The sequence below is a fragment of the Monopterus albus genome, unplaced genomic scaffold (genome assembly GCF_001952655.1).
Source record: "Monopterus albus unplaced genomic scaffold, M_albus_1.0 scaffold91.1, whole genome shotgun sequence".
Classification (NCBI taxonomy): Eukaryota; Metazoa; Chordata; class Actinopteri; order Synbranchiformes; family Synbranchidae; genus Monopterus; species Monopterus albus.
Window position 1 is genome coordinate 1,018,203 of NW_018127971.1, and position 7,703 is coordinate 1,025,905.

Below are 7,703 nucleotides of genomic sequence, written 5' to 3' on the forward strand. Positions count from 1 at the left end.
AAAAGCTATTTAAACTGGTTATTGCTAAGATTTTTGAAGAGTCGCAGATTAACATATAATAAATTTGGTTAGTGTTTTGTAATATTGTTGAAATTGCACATTTGAGACATGAGTCAGGGTCCAGGAGCACTCACAGTCATAGATTTCTCTCTCTGCTTCCTTTTTGGCAGCAGTCAAAATATTTCCTTTTGAATCAGGTTCAAAGATGTTTTAATTCCTGATTTAGGTTTTATTTTATTTCAACCATCACACATTACATTTTGCCAAAAGTTTTGGTGCAAAAGAAAAAAGTGTTGTGTATCAAAGTCACTCTGGTATAAATTAGGGCAACTCACTTGTCTCCAACACCTGGTGCTTTCATTGGAAGAATAGCTAACATGAAACAGGGAGAGTGTATCTGTGATATTAAAAGTTGTTTGGTAACAACCTATGTGTTACATAGAAAAGGTGACAAGAGGTAGGAGCTCCTCAAATGCCTGGAAAGTTCTCTCTCTTGGTCTATCTCTCTTTTTTTGCTGAGACAAGTATCTGTGATGAGGTGTGGGCCGTGCGAGAAGCACTGGGAGTTTGTTCACCGCAAAATTCCTCAAAGCCAGGAGAAACAGGAAGAGCAGGAATCCTGGCACCAGGGCTCTGCAGCTCGGCAGGTTGGTCTTCTCAAATGTTTGAACAGAAAGTGCCAGTGGGCTTCCCCAACATCAATACAGGTTCTACACCAACTCCTCTTCCGCTTTTAAACTCTTAACAACCGACCCCCTACCCCAGCCACACACACTCACACACAAACACACTTGTAGCCCAAGAGCAGTGAGTCTTAACTTTGATTTTATAATGCCTGCAACCAACTTGGCCCTGTATCAGCTGAAGTAAAACTTGCACATCTTGTCTGTGTGTGCATCTGTTTTTGTGCCCTCTAAACCCTGACTCCTAGCATCTGCACAAATAACAGTTTATCTTTTCATTAAGAGCATGCTATTCCTGTAAATCAAATACATCAACTTGTTAGGGAAGAATATCTCTTGGTATGTATAAATTCACACAAGGATCTTTAAATTCTTTTTTAAGCCACTGTATGTTAGCTTCTGACTCTAGCTGAAAAAGCACTGTGTGGAAAAAATAAATTCCACGCACCCATTTTAAGAGCTTGTCTAAAAAGCTTGGAAAGTTCTTAAAATCACTGTTTCTGCAGAAATATTCTCCTAGAAGTGAAATTAATATGAAACACATTGATATAATTATCAGGGGAGTTGCTAATCATTGCTTCCTCATTTATTTATTTGAAATTTGCACAGCCACTGTACTAATATTTGAAATTTAATCCCTCTAAGGTGTAAATAGGGGTGGGAGGTGGAGGATAAGGTCCTTGGTGTATATACACTTGTGCACTAGTGTGTGTGCCTGTGTCACAATGGAAAAGCAGGCCAAGTGAGTCAAATGGATCTATATTTTACTCCCCCTCTCCGTCCCTCTGTAGACCAACCAAACTATGTGTGTGGAAAAGAGCAGGGCCCAAAGCTATTATTCTCCCATTAATTTTTCTATTTGAAATCAAGCCTCAGTGGGCGTGCATGAGGGAATCAGAGCAGGGGGAGAGGACTAGAGTGGAGATAACCTTAACAGGGTGGGTGGGGGACAAATGTTGGTTGTAGCAGCATTAATGTCCAATAGGGGAGGCAATTTCACTTTCATAGGAAGTTTTCCATGTCTAGCAAGCACTGGGGGAAATTAAGACACTGTTTGATTTCTTGTCTCATACAGTTATGAGAATTGCTAAAGACAAAATGATGTATTTTCTACTTTGACTGGTGAAAAAATGTCATCCAGATTTGTTTTTCTGCCCATCTTGATCTCAAAAGCACACAGATACGTACATAAACATTTCACTCACATCTGCACATTTTTGTAAATGCTCTCATTTTACCAGTCTATTCCACTTTCCGCTGCAAAAACATTCAGTTAATCTAGGACATTTTCCACCTTTATGTTGCTGAACACACGTACAGCACAGAAGACCTGTTAACCTTCGTTCCTCCACCCTACCTACCCACACAAACACACGCTGCCTCTACATCACACTTCCTCTTTGAGTCTCCTTCAATCCCAGTCTCTACTCTCCACCCTGTTTTCCCTCGTTTTTCTTTGAAAAAGCGCCAGTGCTTGCTAATCTGTCAATCAGATGTTGTCCTGTTGTGACGATGATGGGGGTCCACGACGGTGGGCCATGCACCTCCAGCAGCTTGGCGCGGCTCGATGATTAACCAAACAGGTAGTGAGTCAAACTGCTGACAGCAGAAATACACTGACAGCTGATTTGGAAGACAATGGTCCCATTCCCTCTACTTAACTTGTCAAGGCAGTCAAAGCACCTTCTCCATTAACTTCTGACGTATCCGGAAAGATGGAGGGAAACATTCATTTACTGCATTGCACTCATAGATATTTGTTTATATGTTCTTTAAATCTTTAAAAACATTTCCACAGATATTTTTTAAAGACTGCATAATTACATTCTTGAATATTTAGATGTCACTGGCCATATAAACAATAACTAAAGAATAAAAACCTGATGAGTTATTTGCTGATTAACATGTGTATAAAAAAATTTGCACCACTGAAAATAATTACTGATGTCAGAAAGCGTGTTCTGTTTTGAGTTATAGCCTCAGTGTTACCTTAGAAGTCTTTCAGAGTTTCTTCAATACCAGTACCATGAATGACAGTGTAATGGGCATTATTCAAGTACTCTAAGTTGTTATGGTGGTTGTGATATTGCTGTGAATAGCTTAACTGTATATCTACAGCAGTGCAAAAAAACTAAACCCGTCTTCAGTCTGTTTGTTAGATTAATAGTCCAACATTTCCCAATTATTAACCGCCCCTGCAGTGTACCATTCATATTCAAAGCTATGTACCTCCCTCCACTTCCTGTGCTTTGTGTCTTGTGTCTTTACAGGAGGGAATGGATGATGCAGGCAGATCTGTCAATCAAAACAGCAGCCTTCATCGACCAGTGGCTGCCCATAGACAGCCGTCCATACACCTCCACTGGCTCTGGTCCCTCTTCGGCTCAATGAGTAACTAACCTACAGGTACTGAATCAAACTGCTGACAAGCACTTGGAGGGGAGTGCAGGGGTGAGGAGATGGTGGCTGTGTAGGTGGATGGATAGAAAGAGAGAAAGCAGGGGGAGGATGGAGATGACAATGGCATCATTTTACAGCCTACCTTGGTGACGCAACCTTTAGCTTTGCAGGAAAAAAGGGTTCTTTCCTTTCCCCCCATCATTTCTCTCTCTCACTCTCTAAGTGGCATCCTTTGAAGGGCTGTCCCTCTCTCTCATCTTGTCTTCTTAGACAGATGAGTGCTGTCAGTACTGCCATCACTGCCCAGCTAAACATTAATGACTCTCTTGCCTGACAAGTGTTACTGGGGCAGAGGAGAGGTGAAAGGGGGACGCCTCTGGACAAAACCAGGGAAGAAAAGGAGAAGTGATGGCCTCATCCGCTTGACAGATTCTCCTTTGTCTCTCTAAACTTGCGTATATGTATGTGTGCCATCAGCAGATTCTTGACTCAACATGACGGTTTTATTGCCCTGTTTTTCCTCCCATCTGAGAGCGTGGACCTCTTTGTATTCCCACTGCCCTTCATCCTTCCTACTGGCATTGCTGACATTCCTTCAAGTATGTGTATGAGTGCATCTGTGTGAATGCAAGCGTGTGTGTTTATCTGCTTATTAGGTCTACGTATGTTTCCTTCACATGCTTCCTCATGAATGCTTCTTGGGGCAAGCATCCTGGACTTTAATGTTGGCACCAGTGATAATGGTGACAGCAGGTCAAAGGAAGAGTCATCTCAGAGGAATGGGCATTGAGAGAGGAAGATGGAGAGAGAAGAGGAGGGGAAATCTGAATGGAGAGAAAGGCCTCTGCTAGTGGAAGAGTCGATGTTGAGTCGACCTTTACAGTGTCACATTAAGTTTTCTCTAAAGTGATAAAGTGCAGTTGCCATCTGGAACATGTCTTTCTTCTTAGCATTCTTCCATGCTTCTGCTCCAGTCTTTCTTCCTATGTGGTCACTTTTTCCATTCTTGCACTGGCCTCTATCTCCCTGTCACTCTCCATGTTGTCACTCAGGCCAGTGGCTTCTTTCCCCTGCTCTCTTTTGAATTATTAACTCCCCCAGCTCAGGAGAGTGAATGGGTACTGCTGAGTAGACACAGCACAGATCCGGCTTCACACAGTCCAAGTTTCAGTCCATTTAAGGGAACCACATAGCGAGTACCTTCAGCTCCATGTCTCACGCAGCAATCCAAATGCATGCATATAAACCTCTGCAGAACCTCCACGTTATTATGAACAACTGATAGTTGGATAGACAAATGGTTGCATCTTGCTGTCAGCATTCCTTTACTGTAGAGCTGCAGGCCTCCTATAGTGCAACCGACCACTCTCTTGGCTTACTTCTCCCCAGGCAGCCTCTATCTCCTCTGGGCTCCCGGAGCAATGATTAACCCTGGTTCTGATTATTGCTTCTGCTGACTCTAATATATCACTGGAGTCTTGCAGCTGCCATGTAAAGGAAGCATCAACTCTGTACTGCTCAGATCCAGGACACACACACACACACACACACACACACACACACACACACACACACAGAGGGGTGATCAAAACAACAGCAACACCTGCCAATTCCAATACAGCATGCCAGTACAGTTCATTTTATCCTGGCACTGTATTTACATAGCATGTATTTATTAGTATATGATGGTTGTTGAAAGATGAATTTTCGCCTAAAAATATTTTAGGTGTTTAAAATTGGCTCAGTTGCTGAAGCTGGATACACATTGAATATTTTACTAATAAAACATTTTATGTGTGATAACAGTTTTCTAAAAGAGACAGAGAAAGAAAGAGAAGGAGATAAACATAGAAAGAGCAAAATGAAAGGAGGGACAAAGAGAAAGATTGGCATTGCTCATCACCCGGTAGTGATTTACCTCGACAGCAGGGGGAAGCCCTGATTTCCTGAAGATGACAAGAAGCACAATAGCAGAGTGTTCTGTCAGCACATCCTACTCACAGTACCAGGTTAATGATTCTGTAGGCACAGCTGAGCTAGATAAGGGAGGGAGGAACAAGTAAGAAAAAGAGGTTCAGGAGGCTGGCATTCAACTACACATAGGGCCATCATTATGACTGCATTAGGAATGATGGTGCGTTTTTGTCATTTTAATTACCTTTAATCTGATCTCTTCATACTCAGGGCATCTGTTAATGAGGCAGAACAAAAACTACATGTCACATATGTTTAGCATGTATCCATGCTATCAGTCATACAGCTAACATGGCACAGTGAGGAAACCCCTCGACTTCAATTCATCTTAAAAACAGGAAACAGGAACAATCATAAGTAAACCCACACCAATCAATGGTAAGACAATGACATTTAATATTAATGTTTCCTTTAATATTATGGAAATGCATAGAAATACTATAAGTCTGCATAATAGTTTCAGATATTTACCTTTACCTTTCAATTGTGGAAATGACAAGTAGCAGCCAGATACCATGCTGAATGATTGTCATCTATTTATTATGTTATTATCACTTGGTGATTTGGCATTTGATTGTGACTGTAATTAATAGGAAACTTTTGAAATATTAGAGCAAATTAGCTGTCAGAGTAAAAAGAGGAAGGCAGGGAGTTCCTCCTCCCATCACCTCAATACCAGGCCTTGGTTAAAGTATTAACCAACTGCTGCTTCACAATATTGCTGACTGGTGTGTGGAAACAGGAGGGATCAAAGTTATCATGTATAAGAGAAAGGCACCTTTCACTGGCCCCATACAGCCTGTCCACTCCATCTTACCAACCCATTCAAGGCTGTTACCCAGAGCATCACTTGAGACACTCCCATCCTCCCACTCCTCGCTTCCTTCATTCTACCCTCATTTTTTATTCTTCATCCTCTAACATTTACTTTACCTACTTTCCTACACATTTCCCCCCCTTTGCACTCCATCCCTTCCTTCACAACTGTCTATCCATCTCTCCATCTGTCACCTGGTGGAGTAATCACATGCACATTTGATAAGGCTGGTTAGGTGGGTTATAAAAAGTTTATGCTTGTGATGCTGGAGTCTCATTTATTATCCCTGCTAATGTAGCAGCTGGGAGTGGGAGGAGGGGGAAGACAGAAGGAGCGCCAGAGGTTGAAACTGAAAGGACACCACATTAAGGGATCATTACTCCTCTATAGGCTCTGTCCCTCACTTTCAACACTAGATAAGTCCTCTTTATGCTTTATGGTCACGATGAAGCCAGTGCTTTCTGTGTTTAATTGTTCCACAGCCGCTAAGAGTTCAAGATGCTTATGGCACAGGAGGTAGTTACCGTTCTCTAACCACAGAACTATTGGCTTAAGCCCTAATGCCTGTGTCTGTTTCCCCTGCACTTGCCAGCAGTAAATGTGAAAGTGTGCTGGCACAACTATTAGAGAAAAAATTGGTCGGACCACTCCCACAGCTCTCGCAGATGTGTCATCTACTACAATGGCTTTAGAAACATCTGTAAGAGCTCATTTATACTTGGACTACTTCTCCCCTATAGATCTCTCTGAGTTCACCTCAACAATTGCTTCATCTAAATCATCAACATGTCTCCTGGACCCCATCCCGACCAGGCTGCTCAAAGACGTCTTTCCCCTAATCAACACATCCATACTAGATCTGATTAACCTCTCTCTATTAACAGGTTATGTTCCACAGGCTTTTAAACTTGCAGTAATTAAACCTCTACTCAAAAAGCCTAGTCTTGACCCAGGTGTCCTAGCTAATTATAGACCAATATCCAATCTCCCATTTATTTCCAAAATCCTTGAAAAAGCTGTTGCAAAGCAGTTATGTGACCACTTGCACAAGAATGATTTGTTTGAGGATTTTCAGTCAGGATTTAGAGTCCATCATAGTACAGAAACCGCATTGGTGAAAGTCACCAATGAAATGTCCACACAAGAAAGGTGTTCCATCAGGGGTTGGTTCGCACAAGTATATAAAGACAAACACACACGCACACACCACATGTCAGGAATCGGCGCGTTATGCTGCCAAAAATGTTGAGGGTGAACTCAATTAAAAGGCCAGACAAGGAAATGTAAAACAAAACCGTCTCTTTAATAAGAGAACTAACGCTAAACAAAACCATACAAGACACGGTGAAACACAAAAATCACAGGTCGGTATAAACAGTCCGAGATCAGAGCCAGCAAACACATACAGCAGAGGAATCCAAATACGTAGTCCAAAGGGAAGTCCGATAATTATACACAGTGACAGTCTGAAGCAAGAGGGCAAGGCAGAACAGAATAGTCAGAGGAACAAGCCGGGTCAAAAACACAAAGTACCAAAACCGAAAAATGCTGGAGAGTGAGAGGTGGCGTCTAGAACAATCTGGCTGGGATTGGTGGGTGAAGGCTGCTTATGATGCGGTGCAAACTATAATGAGCAGGTGAAACTAATGCGGGTGATGAAGAAAGTAAAAAGACCAAAACTGTGGTGAAACAAAACAGGACGTAGCATCAAAATAAAAGCCTGACAGGAAGCAACACAGAACCGAATCATGACACCACACACACACACACACACACACACACACACACACACACACACACACACACACACACACACCACACACACACAC